Source organism: Eublepharis macularius, chromosome 1 (genome assembly GCF_028583425.1).
Source record: "Eublepharis macularius isolate TG4126 chromosome 1, MPM_Emac_v1.0, whole genome shotgun sequence".
Lineage (NCBI taxonomy): Eukaryota > Metazoa > Chordata > Lepidosauria > Squamata > Eublepharidae > Eublepharis > Eublepharis macularius.
Genome location: NC_072790.1, coordinates 37,667,335 through 37,690,576, shown reverse-complemented (window position 1 = coordinate 37,690,576; position 23,242 = coordinate 37,667,335).

The window sequence follows — 23,242 nt, the reverse complement described above, 5'->3', positions numbered from 1 at the left end:
GTCATGTTTGTCAATGTTCGTTGTTCGTGGATGGCAACAAACAACGAACACCATGTTCGGGGTTTTTTCTGTTCATGCCCATGCCTAGTCTGAATGCTCACGATGTCCTAGAACTGTAGTATAAAGCCCTGGAAATAAATGAATATAATTCGTGGTCTATTGTGTTATATTTATAATGCCTGACCTGAAAAAGAAAAATGAATTTCTCATGGGCCTTTCATTTCATATAAAAATAATTTTTCCTTCAGGTTTCTATTCCAACCATTCCAACCCTTCAGGGGAAAAGGTGCACCTGAACAGGTGCCGAATGTGTATTTGTCAGGGTGAAAACGTTAACAACGGGTGTGTAGCTTTTGTTGGTTTTTCTGAAATAGCACAGTTCATCTACTGGAGGGATGTTTCGGTAAGTGCTTTGCTAATTCTAGTAAGGCCTTCTTTTCCCGCTTCACAAAACAAGCAAGTAGCAAAAGTGGAGACAATTTGACCAGGCCTCCTGTGTGTGCATCCCTACCTCAGGCATTTCTGCTCCAGGCAATGTGTACACAACCATATTTGTACAAACATTTCCTGATGTCAATAGGGGTAAATGTCTTTGGCATACAGTTACGGATCCAATTTTAAGAGCTGTGTAAACTTTGCTTCCCTGCATTCATAAGCCTTTTTTAAAATAGAAGCTAGTGATGAAAACAAAAATATTCTGATTCCAATTTTTACAATCCGTTTTTAAAAAATGCAATGAAATCCATTTGTACTCCCCATGAATAATGCCGGTGGTGTCTGGAAAGATGATATACAACCATATCTTGGAATTTCCCTCTATGCTTGGTCGCAACTGAACTATAATGGAAGTGCTCACAAAGATCTGCTTGATGATTCAGAATATGCTTACGCTAGCAGTCTTTCTCTCTTGAACTTCAACTTTCCTGTGGCTGTGTGGGAAGTTACACTTAACACTCCCCCCCCGCCCCAGCTTTTAAAAGTAACACCAGTTTTGTAGCTAATGAGGCAGTCTATGGCAAGCTGGTCTATTCATTGTGGTTAATTACTCCATTCCCGGGAGCCTAATCAAAGATTTGTGCATTCAGTTGCTGTCTAGTCAGCACAGGGCAGCTGCTATTTCTGCCACACCTGAGCTCTCAGTTCAGTGGCCCATGATTCTAAATTAATCCATCCCCATTACTAAAGGATAGAAAACAAAGGTTCCAAGCAACCCTGAAAGGGTGCTTTTCTAAAAGAGCAAATAAGCAGAGCAATACTGCGGCCAACAACATATAATAGAATTCAGTCTCTATTTCTAGACCTCCGTGTCCACATACAGACACTGAATGCACCAAACTGTCGAGTGCGACAAAGTAGGACAGGGCCTCACTAGAGCTGGTGTAGGGTTGCCAGCTCTGGTGTGGGTAATTCCTGGAGATTTGGGGCAGTGCCTGGGGAGGGACCTCAGTTTTTCCTAGACTCTATGGTACACCAGAGAGTCCACCCTTGGAAGCCGCCATTTTCTCCAGGGGAATTGATCTCTGAAGTCTGGAGATAAGTTGTAATTCTAGGAGAACACTAAGCCCCAGCTGGAGAATGGTAACCCTACTGGTGTGCCATTTACCAAAGCAGTTTTAAGAAGAGTAAAAGCTATGATTTTTTTTTAATCTCCCAGAGAGAAACTAATTACATATCACGTTCTTGTAAAGTAAAGCATTCAGTTTTAGTTACCTATTCAAATTGTAAGAGTATAATTTAGTGGCTTTCACACTGTATTTTAGGAAGCTCTGGGTTCCTCAATTAGATCACTAATGGCAGATAAGCATTCCTGACCAGACACTCTCAGAGGCCTAGAAAGGATGACATCACAGCTTCTTTTTATGTCAGTTAGGGCTGCCAAGCCCCTGAGAGGGAAGGGGGATCCAGCAGACCCATGTCTGATTGCTCACTGTGGCTCAGTGTAGTGGCAGGGAAAAAAATGTTTTAATGCAACCTTGTCTACTTACCAGAAGTTCTTCCTGGAAATGACAAAGGATAGCACAAGGAATCACTGGAATCTCTATGGTAAAAACATAGAGTTTCTGGTGATTCCTAGAGCTACCTTTTGTCACTTCCAGGCTAGTTCTAGGAATCTTCAAAAACTGTAGTATTACTATAGATTTTCCAGCAATTCCTAGAGCTACCCATTGTCACTTCCAGTAAGAACTAAGTACAGAATGCTGCATTTAACAACAACAACAACAACAACAACAACAACAACAACATTCGATTTATATACTGCCCTTCAGGACAACTTAATGCCCACTCAGAGCAGTTTACAAAGTATGTCACTATTATGCCCACAACAAAACATCAGCTGAGAGAGCTCCAGAGAGCTGTGACTACCACAAGGTCACCCTGTGATATTGCCCTCCCACAACCCTTCTGGTTGCCAGGCACCTCCTGGCAACCCTAAAGTCAGTCACTAGTTTTATCATCCAAACTTCCCTTGTGGGACAATTTTACCAGTTATTTTCAAACTCTCCCTACATCCAATCCCATTCCAGCCAAGCAGTGCCTCCCTGTTGACATAATTGAAGGTGTATAAAAATTACTCTCCAGACCTCCTACCTTTATAACTGGTTTTCTGAGAGTCTCTCTACACAAGACATCTGACACATGTTCTTCAGAGTCAGGAAATGCAATGTTATCCTGGGAGTGTAGTTTTGAAAGACAGAGCCGGCAGAGATCGCTCCAGAGGGGAGAGATTCTCTCACAGCCCTGCACTGCCTCTGGCATGCCGGAATGTCTCCCCTTCAGGAGCCTTTGCCCTGCTGCCCTTGCTGCTTAAAACTTTGAATTATGGGAGCCTCAGCAGGGCAAAAGAGCAATTTCTGGAGCTGGATTTTCCCACTTGGAACAGTGGCAGGTAATGGGAGCTCAGGGCAGAGGATCCTCCAGTGGAAATGGGGGCATCCTTTGACATCCTTAGTTGTCTGTATGAGATGGTGTGTGTATTTGTGTGTGCAGAGTGGGCTATTGGGGCTATTGCTTTACAGCAATAATTAAAGAATGCTGGCTAGCATGATCAGACCAAGGCGTACCTTTGCTGTTCAGATTGTTTCCCAGGTAACATATTGGAAACCGACTTATGGTTGAATAGCAAAGCTATCTGCTGAAACACTAGCATTTTCAACAGACTGCTAGCATGCAATAGGGCTGTGGGAACCCGGATTTACATGAGAATGTAAAACTTTGTGAACAGATACAATCCTGGCTGTTTCCACACTGCTCACCTTCACCCGGAACACTGTGGAACATCGCGAAAAAAACGCAGAAGATAGCGTCTTCTCGCATGAGTTTTGCGTGACATTGCGCAAAACTCACGCAAGAAGACGCTATCTTCCACATTTTTTTTGCGACGTTCCACAGCATTCCGGATGAAGGTGAGCAGTGTGGAAACGGCCCCTGTAGCTAGTTATAAGATTAGAAGTGCTATAATTGACTGCATAGATCTTTCACATTCCATAGTGAATGCTGAAAACTGATTTCTGCCATGCTGTTGTTTACTTATTATACAATTACTTATTATACAATTAAGAAGAATTTTAAAGATGAAGTGTAATTGGCGTGGAGCATTAAAAAGAAAAATACAAAAAAGCCCCAGCAATATTAACAAGCATTTTCAAAATAGGGATAAGATAGTAGTAACAGTCAAAAGACTATTAAAGTAGTCAAAAGACTATTAAAATAGTCAAAAGACTATAAAGTAAGAAAGAAAAAGAAAACTCTTCACAATTTCATGGAATGCCTGAATGAAAAAGGTTGGCGCCTGACGCTTGCTAGGTGTAAACTATTGTAGGAAGGGCATTCCATAGCTAGGGAGACACCACAGAAAAAGCCCTGCCCTTATTCACTATCTACTTTCCCTCCAAAGGTGGGGCAGCTTGTTCATGTGCTTGGAAATGCAGCTGATAGATTTCCACAAAATCAAGGAACTGTGCTCAATAAGCCAGCAACTCTCGCATAAGTTTTTTTTATTCCTTAATTAGAATGTGACATATCTACAACTTGATGGTAATGTTTTGTAGAGCAGAAATCCTATCAACCAATTGTTAGGATGACAAAATCGTATCTATTTTTTTCATTTTTAACGCTGCCCCCCTCCTTCTGAGTTTTGCTATTTTTGATGTTAAAAAAGTGTGCTTTCTTTATAGTCCAAATTGTTTCTGTTGATTGTTCTAAATAACTGAAACCTTGCTTTTCTAATCAAAAGTAGTAAGTTACCTCAGGCAAACTTGCCAGGTATAAAGAGCTACATCTCTAAGAAGATGAGTTTGTTCCTGCTTTTTCTCTGTGAACATCTATGGGTCACAGGGATTAAGGTCTAGTAACATTCTACTAAATGTAACTCTCAAGAGAAAACAGGCCAGCTGAGGTCTGAATAATTGCATTTTAAACCGTATGATGGATAAAAATAAACCCGGTCATTTTGTTCCTAGGGAACTGGCATTATCAAGACAAGCCCAAGCTAGCCCTTCGTGGTTGAGGCCATGACGACAAAACGCTGAATATGACAGTATCTCTAGGGTCTGCCTGTCTCCAGGCTATTGCTGAGCTGCTGGCCGGCTTGAGAACCTGTGCTAATGAGTAGCTCGTGCCTGGTAACTTATAGTGCAATCTTTTCCAGTCTAATCCCATTGGTTTCAGACAAACTCTGAAGGACAAACTACCATGGTACTTACTATTTACTAACTTCATTTATTTATACACCACCTTTCTCCTCAGTGAAGGCCCAAAGAGGCTTACTTTGTTCTCCTTTCCTCCATTTTATCCTCATAATAACCCTTTGAGGTAGGTCAGGCTGAGACCTACCCGAGGTTACCCAGAGAGCTTCCATGACAGAGTGGGGAGTTGAGCGTGGGCCTAACCACAAAAATATGATATGGAGGGGTTTTTCTCCCTTTTTCAAATGAAAAGCATCTTCAGGAGGAAGTGATTTTGAATGGCCAAGTGGCAGTGAAAGGAGTGCTTAACTTTTTCTTGACAGCCATTTTTTCTGTCACAAATCACTCTGATCCTGCTGCGTGGAGTTCCAAGGGGTGAACATATCTGGAGTCCTGTGTGGAAATGATCGAGGCAATGGCATTTGGACAAGATAAGCAGACAAAAAGGAACACTAAGATTTGAGTTTGGTAGCACCTAAAGACCCACAAGATTTTCAGGGTGTAAGAATTTGAGAGTCAAGGCTCCTTTTGATTCTTGAAAGCTTATGCCCTGAAAATCTTGTTGATCTTTAAGGTGCTACAGGACTTGAATCTTGCTGTTCTATGGAAGACCAAAATGGCTGCTCACCTGAAACTAGCCAGAAGGGAACAGGTTAAACATCCTCCTCTCTGCCTACTACTGGCATCACCACTGCCTAAAACAGATTCCTCCCAAAGCTGCTTTATGTTATAAAACAGGACTAGTGGTTTTTCACTGTGCATACTGAAATCTAATATTGCACTGTTACCATACCTCCAGCCCAAGGACACCTGGTCAACCTATACAGAACAATAGAGTAGAACGGAAAATCATCTGCACAATAACTGGGGAGGGAGAAAACAGAGAGGTTCTGATTCTGAAATACAGATAGTATAAGAAGATAGCATTGCCAGATATGGTCTGGCAACCAGGGGAAGACATGGGATGGGAACATGGGAGCATCCATCAGCAATGGAGTGATGTCACTTCCAGGAAACCTTGGAAATGATGTCAGCCTTCTCTAGGAATCATTGGAAACTCTATGGTATAGTTTCCCTGGAAGTGACATCAGGGCATTGGCCCCAACATACTTTTAAAAACTTTTCATCTGCCACTGTTCCAAATAGTAGCAGAAAATGGGATCCTAGGCAGGGGATCCCCAGTGGGGACCTGTCAACCCTGTAAGAAGATCTTTAATAAACATCATGGAAGATACTCTGTATGTATAGAATTGTATACATAGCACAATATCTTATATACATTGGCTCCAATATTTTCAATTACATAATTACATAGAATGCAATTTAAAACTAATCAACTGGTTAACAGTAGAGATGGGCACAAACTGGGGCAAGTTTGTGAAAGCTCCTGGTTCCCGGTTCGTGAAATGGGATGAACCACGAACCACACGGTTCTTTTTTTCCTGGTTCGTGCCCACCTCTAGTTAACAGGTTTTGAAGTGGTAATATTCCATAAGAAATAGTCTACAGGTTTGCTATTTGCCCTCTGTCTGTTGAAGATTGATTTTGTTAGAATATCATTATTCTGTGCCACAGACTGACATTTTTAATTTATAATTTTAACCGGTGAAGTAACTGTTAATGAACAGAAGTTTATAATTTTCTTGCAGCAAACACGGTTTACACTAAAGAAACTTTTATGAAGTCCTGGAATCTGACCCATCACAACTTTGATAAAACTTATAACGAATTATACTTCTATTACCCTGACCTAGATAGTGCAGACAAGCCCTATCTCATCAGATCTTAGAAACTAAGCAGGGTCAGCCTTGGTTAGTAATTGGATGGAAGACCTCCAATGAATACCAGGGCTGCAGAGGCAGGCAATGGCAAGCCACCTCTGTTAGTCTCTTGCCATGAAAACCATGCCAGGGAGTTGCCATAAGTCAGCTATGACTTGATGGCACTCTCCACCGCCACATACACCTGTTCAAAATGTGATGTCTGTTTTTTGGACTATGTTGTGTCTATGCCCTATAGTCTCTGATTTTTTTTGAAATAAAACACTGACAGGTAGCTTGTTATTGAAAGACTCATTAGGATGCCTGTGAAACCAAGTGTCTATAAATTATCATGCAGATTTACTAAAATCACTAAAAATTGGTGTGATACTAGAAAACTTTTAGTTAAAGAATGAAGGTGTGTCAGATTGCTAAAACTGATGATAGACAGTTAAAAGAAACGAAAGACAAGCTAAAATAGACGATAGACAAGTTGATCCAATCTTTGCTACTGGTTGAAAATCTTTCACAGATAATTGGAGATCTGAACTTAGCTTGCAGACTGAGGCCTATAGAAGTTTTTCTCTAAATAGGAAACATATGAAAACTATAATTTTGTGGCAGTACATCTTTGTAAAACATCTAGAAAGCTAGTATATACACTTGCATGTGTGGAAAGCTATGCTTTAATAGGTGGAAATTATAGTTTTGTGGAAATTTTTTTAAAAGAGAACATCTTATTAACCAAAGACCCACGAGGCCATATTCCCTACAATCACCCTTTGTGGAAATGAAGGAATCTCTTGTCTTCATATCAAAACAGCTTGCTTTCCATAGGCCAGTCTACCACCAAGATAGCTCCTTCCTACCTGCTCCATCCAGTTCACTACTCTTTCATGATTTTTAAGAGTCCAAATTCTCTCATCCTCACATGCTTACTCTTTTTACTTTTCATATTTAGCTTTCTCATCAAAAGAGAGAAGAGCCCCGTGGCGCAGAGTGGTAAGCTGCAGTACTGCAGTCCAAGCTCTGTTCATGACCTGTGTTCAATCCCAGCGGAAGCCGGGTTCAAGTAGCCGGCTCAAGGTTGACTCCGCCTTCCATCTTTCCGAGGTCGGTAAAATGAGTACCCAGTTTCCTGGGGGTAAAGTGTAGATGACTGGGGAAGGCAATGGCAAACCACCCTGTAAAAAGTCTGCCAAGAAAACATCGTGATGTGATGCTCCCCCCATGGGTCAGTAGTGACTCGGTGCTTGCACAGGGGACTACCTTTACCTTTACCTAATCAAAAGAGCCGATGCCATCCCAGACAGACTAATCTTAGTCCAATGGAGACAGCCGCCGTTGACCCCAGGCTCACATCTGGGCAAGCTCATTGGTATACTTAGTGAGACGAACCACACAACAATCATGTTACGAGTATATCAAACACGGCTACAGCAAAACAAGCCTTCCCCTAAGTCCATAATCGTGCAGCTACCTAGTCATTATGGTGTCATGCCCAGACAGTTGCCCTAGGAACAATGCAACAAAAGCACTGATCAATGGGCAGCAATGCTACTAATCTGTTATTTTAACTGGGCTTTAAACTGGGTTTGGGAATAGAGAGTTCCTTGGTCGCTTTGGTAGGTAACTTGCACTGGGAGAAAGACAGAGGAAATGTGACCCTTCTAATCCCCCTAAGTCTCTCAGCCCCTTCTGATACCAATTCAATTCAATTCTTTATTTACACTCATTTGACCAATCATATAACACATTTACACTGAAAAGAAAATCCAAGGCATACAATGCAGCAAAGAAAACCATTTAAAATTAGGATTCAATTACAGTACAATATAATGTCTGAGATCTGAATATCGCCAAACAATATCTGGCTCCGTGATGCGTAATCTTGGCATTCTTATCAAATCGGAGATAATCAAGTCTAACTTGTTCAGTGAGACTAGAGATTTTATCTCAAAATGGTGTGATCACTGTTCTGATACCATCGATCATGGAATTCTTCAGAAATGTTCCTTGAAACGAGGAGTCATGACTTAGCAATGGTTCTACTCATGAGGAGGTTGGGGGTAAGTTTCCAGAAGGAGGCCTTTCATTCACACCCCATTTTCCTGTTTCTTTTCTTCCCTCTTTCCAGTTCCCTCATATTTAATGCTATTGCTTGTTCTCTTAACCCTGTTCTCTCTTCCTCTCTGAAATCTACACCGCCTATTATCTTATCTTGTCTATTCACAACCGCAATATTTCCTTATCCTCTGATTCTTTCCTTTGCTATTTTAAGTCTACTGTTGTCTCTCCGGATCTGAAAATACCTTCCCTTGACCCTTTACCTCTTGCTAACTATTGTTGCCCTATCTCTTTCGCTTCCTTTTCTTAAGTGCTGATAAATTTCATCGATAGCTGTCAGTCTTGTTTCCAAACTGCACAGGCAATTAATGGTGCTATCCTAAGTGGAGTTACACCCTTCTAAGCCCTATGACATCAATGGACTTAGAAGGGTATAACTGTACTTAGGATAGTGCTGTAAAATGGCTTTAAGCTGGATTTCCATCTCTGCATTAAGCCCTGGTTTATTTGTACAGTTCTTAGGTGGAAATAAGGGTCAAACCACACAAGACAAAATACACTTGAATTACACTCGAATTATACTCAAATACACTCGAATTACAAAATACACTCGAATTACCCGTGTAATAATTTGTCTCGTGTGGTGAGACCATAAGTCTCACAGCAATTTTAGTTTCTGCCAGTTCCCAAAGTTGCTCCAGGCAGCCATGCCCAACGAGGCCTCCACTCCTCCCAGAGTATAATCCACTCCTTAATAGTGGCTCAGACAAAAGCCGCCGCTGCTGGTTGCTCACCCTCATGACAGCACTGTTTGTTTGCTGAAAAGAAGTTCCCATTCCAGCTCTTTTCCTTTCCTTGGTCTCTCTGGCATGGCTTTTCACCACACCGCAGACAAGAGCTGCTGAGGCCAGAGACGGTAGGGGAGAGCAGATCTCTGACTGAAGCTGACTTTTCCAGAGATTCCCAAAGCAGGAAGTTTTTTAGAACGTAGCAAATGAATCTGTGAAAAAAAACCCCTAAGTGCAGGGGCATCCTGGGAAGAAAAAATGACCTGAGGAAATGAGCCCACCCCCTCCTCTGCTCTGCCCCTCTACCTTCACGCCCCCTCCATGGTGAGAAGACTGGCTGTTACTGGAAGCTGTGGGAGACTTACCCAGCATTGGGGATAAAGATATGAACCTGAAAAAAAACTGGTATATTTTTGATTAAGATTTTGGGAAGGGCACAAATACTGGTATTCAATGGTATTTGGGTCCCCTGATACCTTCAGGATTTGGGTTTGGGTTTTTCCATGATTCCAGAATTATTTAAGTTCCCAATGGGGAAAAGGGCCTTGCACCTACTAAGAAGAAAGAAGGAGGGGGGAGAAGGAGTCAGTCAGAACTGCAGCTCCGCTGGGCCCTGCACCTGGCTTGCCCAGGCCAGGAGCCACCTTCCCTGGGCCAGCAGAGATGCTTCCTCCCCACCTCCATTGCCCAGGCAACCTATTAAAGAGGGAAAAAACAGGCAAGGGATCCTTAAAATGCTGACCCTGGATATTCCTGAATATTTTTCCTGAGAATCTTGAATACTACCCTGGATACTGAATATACCCGAAAAATCCCAATAAGGCATTTTTGGTATATGCTTGACTGCAGATCTCTAGTTGGGGCTGCCCTGTGTACAAGTCGCCTGAAGCCATTGTTTGTGAGATCCCTTGGGGGCGGGGTCTGAAGAGCCAGTCCCTCTGGCCATTGTGCCACTGGGACTTTTCCATTGGCCATAACGGTCAATCTGCCTGTGACTAAGAGCGGGACCACAAGTGACGCCTGACACAGGTTGGACACTTGCCAGCTTCCCTCAAGTTTTGATGGGAAATGTAGGCAGCTTGGCGGAATGTTGGACAAGTGACAGTTGAAAAGTCCATTGGACAGCAGTCAGAGAGTCAAGCTGCAAGACCAGGATGCCTACATTTCCCATCAAAACTTGAGGGAAGCTGACAAGTGTCCAACCTGTGTCAGGCGTCACTTGTGGTCCCACTCTTAGAGTAAGTGGATGATCAGGACGAGATGACATAATGTGGATGCTTCAAAAAAATAAAAGCCACCCTGGTGTGGAAGCAACCTTAAGTCTCTATGATTTCTGTGTTGCCTTGATGACCTGTATGTTTAGAGGCAGTTGCTAGGGGACACCAGCAAGGGCATGGTTTGTTCTCCATGCTTTGCTTTTAGTTGTTCTGGAGAAATCTGATTGACCGTTGTGGGAAACGGGATGTTGGATTAGATAGATCCCTTGACTGATCCAGCAAGGCTGCTCTTATCTTCTGATTTCTTACTTGTGTCATATTTTTAGCACAGGGCTTACCCTGTGCTAAAACCTTTACTGTATCCTCATTTTATCAGACTCTGAAAAAAGGGATGGGCAAGTTTGAATCCGGTGGGGTGTGCACGATACTGATTCGTATTGCCTTTCCCCACCTCCATAACAATTTTTTTTCTATGTATTGTCGAAGGCTTTCACGGCCGGAGAACGATGGTTGTTGGGGGGTTTCCGGGCTGTATTGCCGTGGTCTTGGCATTGTAGTTCCTGACGTTTCGCCAGCAGCTGTGGCTGGCATCTTCAGAGGTGTCTTTTGGTGCTACACCTCTGAAGATGCCAGCCACAGCTGCTGGCGAAACGTCAGGAACTACAATGCCAAGACCACGGCAATACAGCCCGGAAACCCCCCAACAACCAATTTTTTTTCTATTTTCTGCTTAAAATTTTCATTAAGGCAAGAAATGCATGAGTCAGCATATACATACAGTGCTATAAAAAACTAAAATCTAACTGAAACATAACGGTGAAGCTGCTGACATGGGCGCTCGGCTTTGCCTCAGCATCGTCACCTCCTCCTTGGGCTCTTCCCTGTCGGACTGGTGGGGAGATAGGGTTGCCAACTCCTGGTTGGGAAATTTCTGGAGATTTGGGAGTGGGGGGTTAGGGAGGTACTTCCAAAGCAGCCATTTTCTCCAGGTGAACCGATCTCCACAGTCTGGAGAGAAGTTGCAATTCCAGGAGATCTCCAGGCCCCACCTGGAGGTTGGAAACGCTACTGGCAGGCCAGTGAGCAGCATGGCTAGGTCATTGCATTGCTTGGGATTTCTGCACTCAGCTAGTCTCATTGCCGCTGGAGACATGTGAGCTGGTGGTACGGTCTGGCCTGGCAGCTGATGAAGACTAATAACTGAACCCATGGAAAAGAGTGAGAGTCCGGTAGCCCCTATAAGACTAACAAAATTAGTGGTAGGGTATGAGCTTTCGAGAGCCACAGGTCACTTCTTCAGCTGTGGCTCACGAAAGCTCATACACTGCCACTAATTTTGTTAGTCTTCTATGTGCTACTGGATTCTCGCTTTTTTCCACTGTTACAGACAGACTAACACAGTTACTCATCTTGATCTAACTGAACCAAAGTTACCCAGAGTGCGTGTCTGTAATTTCTCTTGCTAAGCTGGGCCTGCAAAGGAACTGAAGAACTTGCTTGGAGCTCTGTTTTTATATTATATCTGTCTTCACCTTTTGATCCTTCTACTTTGGACACCATAGCCTTTCTCCTACCCGCTTTGAACTCTCTGAGCTTTCCAGGTACCCACCCCCATCGTCACTGTTGTTCCTTTGAAGTTTCTGTTAATGATTCTCTCCTTTCCACTATCTGTTGGCATAAAGGTCTGTTTTGGCTTCCTTTCTTTTTATGTTTATATCCTCTCGATTGAATTTACTGTTCTGACTGGATCATGGACCTTTTCCCTCAGCTAACACTACTGAGAATTCATGTTGGGGTAGCTGTGTTAGTCTAGCAGCAAAAGAAAACAGGAGTCACATGTTGGCATCTGCTGATTCACACAAGTCCCTTCTTGCTGGAGTAAATTCTGTTGGCCTCTAAGGTGCCACTGGACTCCTTTTTAAAATTACTGAGGCATTCTTTGACATTACTTCCCAGTGAGTTCTTGTTTTTAAAACTTAAAAAGAAAATTTTCTGTGAGGGTCAATTGTTTTGTTTTGTTTTGCTGGCGAAGTTGTTGCTGTGGGAGGGTTGTCAAAAAGAGTGTGGCACTCTGACCCTAGGCTTGCAACTTGCTCCTTATTTCAAGCAACTGTTAGTATCAATAGAAATACACACAGGAAATAATACCTGTACCAAAACTACAAAAAGCAACTTTAACACATTACAAGGCTGTTATATTCTAATAAAGTACTGGCAATGTTATGAGCCCCGTGGCACAGAGTGGTAAGCTGCAGTACTGCAGTCCGAGCTCTGCTCATGACCTGAGTTCAATCCCGCCGGAAGCTGGGTTCAGGTAGGTTGACTCAGCCTTCCATCCTTCCGAGGTCGGAAAAATGAGTACCCAGTTTCCTGGGGGTAACGTGTAGATGACTGGGGAAGGCAATGGCAAACTACCCCGTGAAAAGTCTGCCAAGAAAATGTCATGATGCAATGTCCCCCCATGGGTCAGTAATGACTCGGTGCTTGCACAGGGGACTACCTTTACCTTAATGTTATGATACATTATGATCTCACAATGCCTTTGATCCCACCAAGGGCATGCTGTGTGGAATGGGAAATCCTCTGCAATGGAGCATATTCCTAGGGTACTAGGGGCTTTTGCTCATGCAAAACCAGTGTCTTCCAATGAGTCAAAAAGTACCTAGTGCCAGAGTGTGGTAGAGAGTTGCAAAAGGTGATACAGTTAAAGAAGAGATAATGTTTCAAGAAGAGGCCATCAGCGGCCTAGTGGTGTCTGGGAAGAAGAAGCCATACTGTTGTTGCTAAGATGGCTGCTGGAAAGCAGTTTGGGGTCTCTAGGCCAAAGTTGTATTATATGTAAATAAATCTGTTGAGTTGCTTTACAGCGCCGGGGTGGGGTGGGGGTCAGTTCTTGGGGAAACTTTGAGGATCTTTATAAGATCCCTCTAGAGCACAGTGGAGGATTGCTTCCACCACAGACAAAGTAGCATTTAGGATCCATTCAAGCCAACGGATCATTATTTTGATGGACCCGAGTTGTCAACCTGACCTTGGCCTCTTTTGCGAGCAGCTTCACAAAGAGATGCTGCGGAATTGCCCTTCACTCTGCTTTCCCAATATATCAATAACTGAAGCTGTACTCTACACATGCTCCAGAAGTTGGGTTGCCAGTCTCCAAGTGTTAGCTGGAGATCTTCCAGAATTATAACTGATCTCCAGGCAACAGAGATCAGTTAACCTGGGGAAAATGGCTGCCATGAAAGGTGAACTCTATGGAATTGTATCCCACAGAGGCCCCTTCCCAAACCCCACCTTCTCCAGGCTCTACCCTCAAAAACTCCAGGAATTTCCCAACCTGGACCTGGCACCCCTATCCAGAAGTAGGGTGGTAGGGAAGTAGACCCGAGACAGCCACAAGATTTCCCAAGCTCCTGGACCAAGATGGAATCGGGCTTGTCTTCAACACCCCCCCCTCCAAATTAAACAGATGAGCGCATTTAATAGTGGGCAAAATATTACAAAATGTGCCTCCCCATATTGGCTTGATACTTGTACTCAATTTTCTCCTGCAACAATCTCTGCACTTTTACATGAAAAGTCCAGAAAGGCCTAGACTACCTTAAATCCTTTACCACATTCTAGTATAACAGTTGAGAACAAGCAACGTGCCCTACCCGTGAAGCGCCTGAAGCCAATGAGCCACATGTTCTCTGTTGACAACTGTAGGAAAAATCCATGGGCTAACAAGCTTCTGAGATCTAGAGGAAAATTCCTTCCACCACTGAATATGACAGAAGAAGAAGAAGAAGACGAAGAAGAAGAAGAAGAAGAAGAAGAAGAAGAAGAAGAAACACCTGCCTTCTGAGCCTCTTCTCTTAGGGCCAAACTACAAGTGATGAATGACACTTGAACGGCAAGTGAACAGACTCACGTGTATTCCTCCCTGTTCACTTGTAGCTTGGCCCTTAGTCTTCTCCTTACAGTCTATCTGCTATCTTTTGAGGAATAGTTTTTTTAAAAAAAAATAATTTCAGGTGGGTAGCTGTATTAGTCTGCAGTAGAACAGCAATTATTCGAGTCCAGTAGCACCTTAAAGACCAACAAGATTTTCAGGGGATAAGCTTTCAAGGTTGCAAATTTAAATATAAAAAATTAAAAACTAAAAATTAAAATCATACTTCGTTCCTGAACTAGCAACACGTTGCCATAGTCCTCATAGAAAATAATTTATAGGTTTTAAAGAAGTGTAACTAATGAAATGATTAGTTTGCCTAACTCTTCTGGAACTGTTTACTTCTCTGACAGAAGATTAATTTTTCAAAATGGGAGGTGCAGAAGCATCACAACTGTAACAACCAGAAAAGTTGTAATTGCATAAAGTTATATGAGGCTTGCAGAATTACTGAGGAAAAGCTAGAGGAACTAATGAAAACTCTTCTTATGCCTTCAAAAATACCCAAAGATGAACATCTAATTATAAAGAGAAAAACAATGCCGTCTACTAGTTTTTTCAGCTACCTTTTGATTTTCTTTCTAGTTCCATTTATTCTCATGCATCATTGATGTATTTCGTTTTGGGAAATAGTTTCTCAAGTATTTTTGGCTGGTCATACAATGACCATTTGGTCTAGAAATGCCATGATTCATTCATTAATTTTTGTTTTTACAGACAGTTTGGAAGGTGTTAATTACTCCTCAGTATTTTTTGCGGATTTTTTTTACTCTGCTTTTTCCAGTCTGATTTGCATAAAACCTTTTGGGCTTCAGTCACAATTACAGCCCTCAAGCTACCCAGACAGTCGAAACATGCTTGAAGCTTCCCAGAAATATTGTCCCTTTAAAACTTCATCTCCTTCTTCTTCTTTCAGCCTAATAAATTACTTCATGTTCTCTGCTGGAGGGATATTTCTTTTCTGGAGCTGCAGAATGAATGGTTAAGGATCAGCTCCTGTGGGCGGTAGGCTATTAAAAACTAGGTTCCCCCCCCCTTTTATAACAAGCCAAGTGACTCTTTTTAAATATTCTTAAATAATATTTTGAATAAAATGGTAAAAAAAATTAGTGATTTCGGCTTGTTACAAAGTTTTAAAAAATAATATTAAGTATTCCACCACCACCTCTTGAGCTGATAATCAGCTATGAAGCTGTGTTGTATTGAATCAGACCAATGGTCCATCAAAGGCTGTTTTCACCCTGCTTACCTGATCGTGTAAAACTCCTGGAATGACATGCCTTCCTGGTGCGATTTCCCGCGATAATTCCAGTTATCGCGGGAAATCGCGCCAGGAAGGCGCATCGTTCCAGGCATTGTGCGCGATCGGTAAGCAGCGTGAAAACGGCCAAAGTCAGTATTGTCTAATTGGATTGGCTGTAGCTATCCAGCATCTCAAGTTGTGTATTTTTACATCACCTGCGACCTGATCCTTTTAGCTGGAGATGTCAGGTTTTGAACCTGGGACCTTCTGCATGCCAGGCAGATGCTCTGCCACCGAGCCACAGCCCATCCCCATGCTTTGACCAAGCATGCTTCATGGAATGAGCTAAAACAAAGGAATAGAAGAGAAAACGAAGGGAGAGCAAAGCATTAGCTGAGTATTTACTGGCTGAATAGACATATATTAGGGCCAAACTATACAATACGTTTTTCAGTGAGTTATGCCAGGGTTCCCCACTTTTCCTGCAGCCACACAGCAGGGAGATCTGGCAGGGAGTTATTGGCACAACTGTGGAGCTGCATGTGGATTATTCTGAGCAAAGTTATGCAAATAACTCTCTGTCAGGGATGTTTCACCTTGAAAAATTAGTAAGTTGGGTGGGAGACAGGAGCCTTCCTCTGCTGTAGTTTTGAGGCAAAATGAGCTCTTGCTGATTTTTAAAGTGCCATTCCCTGAAGCTGCTGTGGGATTGCAGGGAAAGCAAGTCTAGGGAACCTTGACCCAACTTGCCAGAAAATGTATTGTGACGTTTCCCTTGAGGCTATAACAGTGAAATCCTAAGCAGAGTTACTCCAGTCTAAGTCCATTGAAATCAATGGGCTTAGACTGGAATAACTCTCCTTAGGATTTCACTGCATATGTTGCATGGAACTCTCACTTCACGACTGTTTACACCTTACTGTGGAAAAGGGACCCTTCAGCAGTGCAAAATGTCACGTGGAGACAGTATTTCTCTTGTCATTCCATCCGTACCAACTCTACATGACTCCCTGATCTTAGGAAAGATTATCATCAAAAAGCACTTGTCACTGGACAGTTCTTATTAGTAATCTTTGTGTTTCTGACTTTTCTCTTTCTTGGCTGAGGGTATTGTTGAAAAGGGGTAATAATCTTGTAAGACCTAAAATGGTACCAAAGCAGAAACACCTTACAAGCTGGTTATGATGTTTGCAAGTTGCAACCTAATTTTCATCCACTGCTTTCTCTCTGGAGGGCTTTTGTAATCTGGCCATCTCTGATCGAGGCTGAATTAGTACAACAGCCTTCTGTTTTTACCTATGGAGCAGCAGTAAGCACCAAGAGACAATAAGCCTGGGCAAGTAAGAGTTTAATATTCCCCTCCCTCTGAGACAGAATGTAGTGTTCCTTAGGTTGCTTTCAGGATTTAAAAAACTAGTTGGCCCAGTTCGAAAATGCCAACACAATTCTTTATTTATTGCCTGCGCATTTCTTATCACTTCAGAAAAAAAATTCCAGAAACCCGTAGTTTCAGATCCGTCAGAAATGTTGTCAGGTTTTGCCCTGTGGTGATTTTTGGAGAATGGTGGAAACTTTTCTATACTAGCACTTACTCAAACAACAACGCTTAACCATATTTGGTTCTTCTATTACTGCTCCTTCCAAGATTTCAAACACTTTTTTTTAATGTTACATTTTACCTATAAATGAAAATGCATTGCTCTGCAAACCTCTGCATTTTGTCTTATTTTGTCCTGAGATGCACAATTATATGAGGAAGGTCCTAGTATATATGTGTAGCCAGGGCTCATTTCGAGGGGGAACGTGCAGGAACGCAGTTCCAGCAGTTCCCCAAAGAGGTCACATGTCAGGTGGCCCCGCCCACCTAACTCTTGGCCATTTGGGGCCCATGCCTGAGGTGCCTGGGTGTGCAGACCGCCTTGCCTGTGTCGCAGGGGGTGATAAGTTTTGTTTTGGGCCCACGGCCTGAGGTGCCTGGGTGTGCAGACCGCCTTGCCTGTGTCGCAGGGGTTGGTAAGTTTTGTTTTGGGTCCACAGCCTGAGGTGCCTGGGTGTGCAGACCGCCCTGCCTGTGTTGCAGGGGTTGGTAAGTTTTGTTTTGGGCCCACGGCCTGAGGTGCCTGGGTGTGCAGACCGCCTTGCCTGTGTTACAGGGGGTGATAAGTTTTGTTTTGGGTCCATGGCCTGAGGTGCCTGGGTGTGCAGACCACCTTGCCTGTGTTGCAGGGGGTGATAAGTTTTGTTTTGGGTCCTCTCCCCCAGCCAAAATGGCCCGGATTGGGCCTCTAATGGGAGGTGGATCACTCTCCCACTCAGCAGTGGCCCGATCCTGAGCATTTGGGGCCCTTTTTCGGCCATTTTCAGCCACTTTTTGCCATTTGGGGCCCAATTTTGGCCTTGAATGGCCAGGATTGGGTCCAAAACAGCCAGGATAGGTGATGTCAGGGGGTGTGGCATATGCAAATCAGTTATGTTAATGACACACTTCCAGTGATGTCAAGGGGCATGCCATATGCTAATGAGTTACGCTAATGAGTTCCACCAGCTCTTTTTCTATGAAATGACCCCTGTGTGCAGCTATGGCCTATAAGTAAGACACCACACAGATGTGGCTTCCTTCCTACTTCCTTCACTGCTGTGCTGTTTGCAGGAGTTTCCTCTATTTATATGATCCCATGTTTCTCTCCTGCTTTCCTGCCCAAAGACATCAGTCAAAGCACTTTTGGAAGTTATGCATTTCAGGACCTGCCCACATAAGAACCATTTCCTTGCCTTGGCCACCGCAGACACTATGGCTGATTCCGCACATGTTGGATAATGCACTTCCAATCCTCTTTATAGATCATTTGGAATGGATCTTTTTGTGTGCAGAACAAAAAATCCACTTCAAACAATTGATAAAGTGCATTGAAGGTGCATTATCCAACGCGTGCGGAATCAGCCTATTTCTCCCACACCAGTGGACTTTTTAGATTATAATAGTGCTATAACATTATAACATTCTATATTCCCAATGTTCATTTTTTAAAAAAAGGAAGTGTATGATTACATATGGGTATGGCTTTAATCTAGATGGTGTGGATAAACTATTCCTCTTGCCATGACAAAGTAAGCTAGTGAGGCATAGAAGTGTGAAGCCAGTGAACAAGGTGTTCTTGCCGGAGATTAAAGCTGTCATCAGAATTCATCAGTAAGTGCATAAAGGTTATATACAGTTATGGAGCAGAAATGAATTTAGTTTGGCCTCTTTTCTTGTTAAAGCTTTTCTTTTTAAACCTCAGGCTTTGCCATCGTTGCCATTTCTCCACTGCAATAAAAGTATCCACCAATTTGCACTTTTTGCCTCAACAAGTCAATGCCACGCCTGGTTTGGATGGTGGCAGCAAAAGTAAACAGTCACACAATGATAATAAGTAATCGGAGCCATTATGTTACTTTTCTGAAGGTCACTCAAAGACAGTTATTCAATGTATTGTTTGCTAATAGGGTATGTTTACAGTTAGATGTAGACTCAACAACCCAGGGTTATTGTGTTTTGGGTAATGGCTTAACAAGAGCAAAAGTGTGTTTATTATTTCCTAGAAGTCCCATATAACCATGAGGGAAAATGTGTGAAAAACAACGGAGAGTGTTTTCATCCGAGTTATTTTTCTTCAAACAAGCACTTGTTGCCATATACAGCACCTTTAGACCTTCTCTATGCTAAAGGCAAATAAGTGGGTTCTAGAACAGATCAAGTCTGAATTCTTCCTAGAAGCTAAAATGATGAAACTGAGGCTATCGTACTTTGGTCATACCATGAGAAGACAAGACTCACTGGAAAAGACAATAATGCTAGGAAAAGTTGAAGACCGTAGGAAAAGAGGAAGGCCCAATAAGAGATGGCGTGACCCAATAAAGGAAGCCTCCCACGACCTTCAGTTTGCAAGACCTGAGCAAAGCTATCAATGATAGGACATTTTGGAGGGCATTCATTCATAGGGTTGCCATAAATCAGAAGCGATTTGACAGCACCTAAAACACACATACAATTCTCTTAGATCCAGTTTAATTCAAATTACAAAGGAACTGTTCTGGCAACGTTTGCTGGGTAGCAAATTTTTAATCCCGTGTTGTGTTTAATAACACAGATGAATCTATTTAAACTCAAAGCATATATACTGCCATTTTTCTATATTCATACTTTTGAACATATCCCCAGGTCAGGTCCATCTCCGAGAGCTCTGATGCGCTAGTGGACATTGACTGCTCCCCCAACCCAACCTCAGCAATGAATAAGGATACATGCATCAGCGCTATTGTTGGGAGAATCTGTACTTGCATGGCTCACGTGTGATCATAAGTGCATCAGACAAGACCAAAACCACCCAAAGTAAAGTGAAACTACTGAAAGATGATGGGATTAACAGGAGAGTTAGTGGTAAAAGAGAGGTGATGCTTATATGAAGTCCAAATTGTATGGGTAGAGCAGTGATTCTTAATGGGGGGCATATGCCCCCTCGGGAGGGGAAGACTGATGGGCATTTAAACTTGTGGGCAATGGGGGACATGGAGGGTTCTAGGAAGCCCCTTCTCTCCTCTTGTTATGGCTTCTGACAGTCAGCAGTGTGAAATTGCTCAATACTGCCCTAAGGATAAAATCCCAGATCCTAGATTCTCCCCCCAACTCCCAGCCACTAAAAAGCAGTACACAGCAAAAAAGAATCTGGGAAGAGTGCCTCCTTATGTCTACCATCAACCCCCTGTGCTGCCCACCCAGTTGCATTTCCTGTACCTACCTTCAGGGATTTTTTCAGCAGAAACACGGTGGAACGGAGTTCCGGCACCTCTTGAAAATGGTCACATGGCCAGTGGCCCCGCCCCCTGATCTCCAGACAGAGGGGAGTTTAGATTGCCCTCCATGCCACTGGCGGAGATCAGGGGGCAGGGCCACCAGCCATGTGACCATTTTTGCTGAGGGCGATTTAAACTTTTAAAAACTCCCACCTTGTTCCAGCTGACCCAAAGTGACGTCATTGTGCAGTCCTGAGTTCCACCACCTCTTTTCCCAGAAAAAAAGCCCTGCTTACCTGTACGTTCTTCCCTGCCCACTGACAGCTCTCTCTCCTACAGTACCCTGTCCCTAGTGTGGGGAGGCAGGGGATGGAAGAGCTGATCGTTCATTTCTCCATTGAGATTGCTAGAAAACAATTGCAAAGTTCCTCTCCCCCAGTGATATGGCACGGTGGTCTTGAAAATCTCTTCCCTGCCCTGCCTCTGTTTTCAACTACAGTTCCCAGGTAAAATTGTGTCCTTGTTAAAAACACGTGTCTGGAGTCACTTGTAGTTTAGCCCAAAGTTCCCCTTTGAAGTAGAATCATTGAGTGTGGGGTGGCAAAGAGACTGCAAGGTCTTCTGGACAATGCGTCCTTCTTCCATGAGGCGTCCAGTCTGGCTAAGCGTTTTGGTGGCCAATCTTTCTCCGTACCTTTGGTAGCCTGGTGATGACCTATCTTCACCTGAAGGTCAATTGGAGGCATTCTTCCCATTGATAATCCTAGACCTCTCAGTAGGGCTTGGTGACTGTGGACCTTACCTAACAACTTTTTTTCCAAGTTGCTTGCGTCTGTATGGGGCTCCATCTCTGAAAGTGTGGAGGAATAGTGTTTCCCCTATATGTTGTACAGATGAATCTGTCAAAGGAAGAGGTCATTGGGTGTTGCCATCACAGTGCTGACTGGGAGAGGAAGATGCGTTGGGTAACAATGGCCACAAAAGCTGAGGGAATAAACGAGATAGACATTTCTACACAGGGGGAGCACCTTCACCTGTCTATTCAGCTGGAGCCCAAATGAAGTTATTTAAGACGTTTGGCTGCCCTCCAAATAATCAGGAAAGCATACAGTTTGAGAAATACTGTCATTTTGATCATGGTAACATTTGCTAGTCAAAAGAATCTCATCCAGAGTGCCCTCTAAAAATCATTGATTATGTGAGTTTATCTAGACATGGGCACGAACAGCATTACGAACGGAAAAAACCCACAAACAGCCTGTTTGTTCACAAACAAGCCATTCGTGAGGCCGCATTCTAAACGAACAAGTGGTCGTTGCAAGCCTCGTTCGTTGCCTTTGTCAGCCATTCATCAAGCCAAACAGTCTGGCACCTGCAATCAATTCCCTTGGCAACTGGAGGAAGGGACTGAAGTGGGTTATGACACAACAGCTTAAATGTTTCCATGTGTTTGCGGAGTCACCGTGCTAAGAAACAAGTTGTACTGTATCAGTATTGGCATTACGACTGTTTCTTTCTGCAAAAGATTCTGAGGGGAAGCTGGGAAAGGGGATATTCCTCTCATGGCTATCCCTGAATCAGGAATTCATTGGTCCTTGTGACTTTTAGCCATACTCAATTAGACAAAGCTTCAGTTGCCTAGAAGAAGCTGGGGCAAGTTTCATAATCAAACAAATTTGATTAAAATGTTCCTATCATGTGAACATTTGAACATATTGAAATCTTCCTTTGGACTTCCAGTTGCCTGAATAGAACATATATATATGATGGAGGGAATTAGGATTCAACCAAGGAACAATCCTATCTTGACTTTGGAATCCCTATAATCTGCCTGTCTCTCCAAGAACTATTCTTTTTGCCAATACTTGTTACAGAAACCAGTTATGGGCTCGACCAACATTTCAGGTGGTTTCTTAAATCTTGGCAGGGGACCATTTTGCCAGGAGTCTTGAAGGGCCAATCCATACATTACTGTCTCCCCAGATTGTGTCTGGTTTCCTGCTGGGATTTTTGCATGTGTCCTATGTTCAGTCATGAAAGAATTAAATTTAGTCAGATAGCTAGTTAGCATAGGATCACTTAGGCCTCAAGTAAATGTTCCCGCCATAGAAAGGAGAGTCTTTAGTCTTAATGAAGGAATCTAGGATTGTCTATTGGATGAGCCAGTTTATTGGGAGGCAATTAACTAGCAACATATACTAAGGTTTTATTGCTCTTTGTTCACTCTCAGTGCTCTCAGTTCTGTTTGTGTGTTCAATGTTTAGTCTCTAAATTCCTATCTCTAAGCTCCTACTCTAGCTATCAAGATATAGTTAGCTATTCTTTATTTTCTTACCAAATGTACCCTTTCTCCCCTGTTATGTAGTAAAGTATTTTTATAGAGCTAAAACCACAGAAGTCTGTCTACTTATTTCCAATGCGCCAATATCAAACTCCGCTACCTTATTTCCTTTTTAATCTCACCCAACAACATTTCCCTACTCTGTCTTTCAGTCACATGTAAGTTTCTACATGTGTGGTACGTGATTTGGATTGGGACTATGGGATGACGGCAGAAGGAGTTTCTGCCTTCTCCTGTGTCATTTTCCTGATTTAAAATGGCTGCAGGGGTGTTTGCCACTTTGAAGAAACCTGCATGTACCCAGCACACATGGAAGGAACCGAGGGGAACTCGTAACTCACGTCTGACTGAAGGGAAACCCAGACATAGATATGTAGACTATACCGTGAATTGGCTCTCTAATATTGTTTATTTAATAATCTAAATGACATCCT